Raw genomic sequence first — 4,253 nt, 5'->3', positions numbered from 1 at the left:
ATTATTTGGACAAATCCTATGATGTGCCATTTACTATAAAATGAAGCTCTTAATGATGAGCATGAGTAATTTACCCTTTTTAGATAGTGAGAGAATGTATCAAATCTTCATTTGTATTGCAAACATTAAAAAAGAAAATAAAAATGGAAAATCTTAAGCCTGGAAAGCTGTGAAGAGACCCACCCATAGCTCTGCTCATCAGCACAACTTCTGCAAGGACATAGTATGTTTGCTGACTTTAAAATGTTTGTTCTTTAAAAAATTAGTTGCTTTTTATACAGCTGTATAAAGTTCTTAATGTTTCTTTGGCAGTGGAATATAATAGAATTTTACAACTATATAAAAAAAGCTACCTTTGCCTAAGAAACAGTATTTACTATGTGTACATAGTTGACTGACAAAATTCTCTACCATCCAGCACCCTAATTAACTGATGAAATAAACTACCTCAAAAGGGATATTATAGGATTTCCAAAAAGAAAGAAAGGGCAAAAGACACACACACACACACACACACACACAAACACACACCCTTCTGTGGCTCAAAACACATTATCATGGCCCTATCTGTAGACAACTTGCAATAATTGCCAAATACAATTTAGCGATAAGAAAAATCTTTCAGTGATGAAAAAATACTTGTACCCTCGATGGGTGGTAAAGGTACCACCTCTGCCCCCACAGTGGAAATCAGGACGTCCTCTGCCTCTATACCTCCCACAGCCACAGTTTGGACGAAGTGGGATTCCAAATGTTTCCACATTTAATAATCTTTCTTCAGCCCAGGTTGGTCTCTGTTCTCTTTTATCATCACAAGAAATACTATCAAGAAGGACTTAGTTTGTCATGATGGCAGTTGGGTCCAAGTGCATCTTCTTCATGGCATTTCCTTCACTGTTTTGAGCATCAACTCCTGAGTCTCCTTTATCTTCACCATTTATAGGCTTCTCCTGTTTCTCAAGTTTATCTTCCATTTTCAATTTAAGTTTATTATGAAACTCTGTCAATTTCCTCCTTGTTAAATTGTACATTTGTACTTTCAAAGTCAAAGTTTTTCTCAAGTTTCACAGTACCATCTTTCCGAATACCAAATTCCCTGCCACCTCGATGACCCCTCCATCCCCCTGCCCTCTCCTTGGAGCTGAAGGAGCACCTGGAACTATTTGTCTCTTGCTATCATTTCTGAGTTACTCATTTTTCGGTCTTGAAATTGTATTTTCAGCTTGCCTGTGCTCTTGATGTTCTATTGCTTTTTGGCTGGTAGATAGTAAAGGCTGGTTGATATAGGGCTCTTTCTCCCAAAAGGTGTCAGAGCAGGTAAGTGGGCCGAGGTGGTCTGTACTGCTTGCTCCATGGTAAGGCTTTTTCTCAAAGGAACTAACTGAGGGCGTGAAGGACCTTGAGATAACTCTGTTTTTATAGATCTCATATCCTGTATAAAAGCACAACCAACTGCACTGCTTTGGGACAGGGTACCGCTGTTTGATGTTTCTGTTCCAAAGGATGTGAAGGAACTTCCAGCACCAACAGCACCAAACTGCTACCCGACTAATGAACTTGGAATGAACTGACTGTACCTCGACATCCTGTCAAAAGGTCCATAGGAACCCACTGACTGGAGCGAAGAAATAGATGAGCCTTGTGAAGACTGAACAATAGCTGGGTCCTTAGGCAAAGAACATTGTGGTTTCAGAGGCCCACAAACAGTTAGGTCTTTAATATCACTTCCACGGAATATTACGTATTGAAAGACTTCATCTTGAGGTGGTATTGGACAATCTGCTGGTCTGTCTTCTGTACCAAAGGACCAGACTTTGGCAAGGGCTACGGTGGAGTTTTCGGTGTCGATGGTGTAGAGGATGCCCTCGTAGCAGACTTACCCCTTGGAGATAAGGCTGATCTTGCTACTGATGTAAGGAGTGCCCCCCCCCCCACTCATGGTGCCACCACCAGTCCCAGAGAGGCAGATGCCACACGAGCAGATCCCAGGCCGCGGTCGCCACTCTGCCCACCCATTTGCTCCATAGGTGCCTACAGCAGCCACCTCAGACCCAATACCACTACATTCTTATAAATATCTGAGTATTATGTAAGTGTATGTAAAGTCTAAAGAACAGATGGAGATGCCCTCACCATCTCCCCCAAATCTAGCTTCAAAAATAACCAGTCATTATTAATTCTAACCAGGAAGAAGACAGCCTGTGAAACAGTTTCATGGCCCTAAAATTTCTCACACATTGTCACAGTATTCTATATGGACTTTTATATTGAGCAGAAAATAGCCTTTAAAAATATTATATGTATACAGTTTGTTGTTTGTCCTTTGTAGCAATATGTTGGTTAAGTGTATATATCTCATACTCATTGAAGATCACATTTCTACTAAAATTATGTGTAATTTCCATAAGAATTTTTTTTTGCAAAGACTAAAGAAAAATTGATTTAGAAAAGTGGCCTTCTCCAGAGATATTTGTTAGAAAAGTCAGATTTTTTCCCTATCAAAACTTCATTGGCTGCTGAGAGCATGGCTTATTATGTGGGATAGAAAGATTTTCTGTGTAGTCTCATGAATATGGGAGAGGGTCCGTAAAATTATAGTAGCTAATCATTTTGTTTTTATTCATTTTGGATAGCAGAGAAATGGTATTACTTTAAAATATTAATAATCCTTGAAAAAGAAAGAATTAAGTCAGGATGGTGCTTAGAGTATAGTTTCTTTATCATTGTCAAGTACATTCACCACAAGTCATTTGAAGTGTAAACATAAACATGTTTAGCCTACACACATAATTACATAAAAATCATAAACATTTCTTTCCTTATATTAAGGGGAATCATCTATAAGTAAATTAGATTGACCCTTAAGGGAGTCCCACAGTATAGTGAGCCATAAAACTTTCTCTGCTGGAGAGTATTTGAGTCATGTCAAATGGGGAAACCACTGCTCTCTTAGTACTGGTTATAATAAAGGAGGTTTTGGAAATTTATCGACAAATTCTCTAATTCTGAACATGTTATCTGAGAGCAGGAGGACAGTATTTGCAAGTCAAATAATGGAAGACTCTATTGTCAGACAATTAAAACATCTTCACTGAGACCTACCAAGCTAACCTTTGTGTGGTCCTGTTCTCAGATGGAAATGGTTCCTAGGGACAGTTGACAGCATGGATTTTGAGACGACACTAAATGTGTGTGGGAACTTGCAAAAACAAATCTAAAAAAAGATTTAGGATCAGGGTTTTCTTTGCCACTTTTTTACCATGATGGGGTGGGAGTAGGAGCTGGGGCCAGGGGCTGGGGGAGGCTCCAGAGGGAAAGGTGACATTAGAGATGCTGGTAAAAGTTAGTCCTGGTCAAGCCTGGGGTGAACAATGACACAGTGTTGTCGTGGGCTGCCTCCACGACTTACATATTCTTCCCATGTCAGTATAATCACTACTGGGAGGTAGCTCGATTAAGGATTACCATATCATTAATAGTATCCATGACTTTTGTTCAAAGGCTACTTGTGCAATGTTGCCTTGTGGATGAAGCCCCGTAATCCTCTGAGCCGCAGCTGTAGAGAGGGAGGCTCCTCAGAGCCGCCCACACTGACTTCCCTGTCCTCTCGGATCAGTTCTAAAAAACAGACAGAAACAACAGTCAACTCAAAGCCAAAAAAAAGAAACATCCATTCTACATTTCCACATTCATCTCCAAGCTTCAATCCCTGCCAATGTCTCCCATTCATCTCTTCTCTAACATCCAGATCACCACTCGGATGGTGGCCAGATTAAAGGGGAACAATGCAGTTTTAAATGTAAAGTTTGCATCTGACTTTTTTCTTTGCATGAGAAAAAGCACATTGATTCTATCTATGTGTCTGTCTAATGCTTAGTCTGTAGTTTTTCAGGTCTTTCTTATTTTCTTTGGCAACATGAGGCATGCTTGTGTCTCTCAACTGACTAGGCTTTCTCAGTTTATTCTGTGATGACACCTAACATTGAAATTTGTATTTGAGTAGAAAAGTGTGTGTGTGTGTGTGTGTATATATATATAGTTAATAAACAATGGTGTTTTACTTCATTGATATTATTGCTGCTAAGAAGCTTCTACTTACAGTGAGTCTGAGCACTGAAAGCAATCTAAAATCTTAGCAGTAGCTTGAAACCTGCACTAACATACTGAGATACTGGAGATTGGGCAGGCGAAAATAATGAATGAATCACATCTGGTGAAAACTCCAGGTGGCAGAGGGCGGAAAGAATGGGTGT

General features: G+C 39.7%; 1 pseudogene; it reads right to left on the bottom strand.

The window, feature by feature from the left end:
• Positions 1-563: 563 nt before the first annotated feature.
• Positions 564-1,939, bottom strand: LOC107535756 (protein LSM14 homolog A pseudogene; annotated as a pseudogene).
• Positions 1,940-4,253: the final 2,314 nt, after the last annotated feature.

Source organism: Miniopterus natalensis, chromosome 2 (genome assembly GCF_054644295.1).
Source record: "Miniopterus natalensis isolate mMinNat1 chromosome 2, mMinNat1.hap1, whole genome shotgun sequence".
Lineage (NCBI taxonomy): Eukaryota > Metazoa > Chordata > Mammalia > Chiroptera > Miniopteridae > Miniopterus > Miniopterus natalensis.
This window is presented reverse-complemented; position numbering and strand designations above follow the sequence as displayed.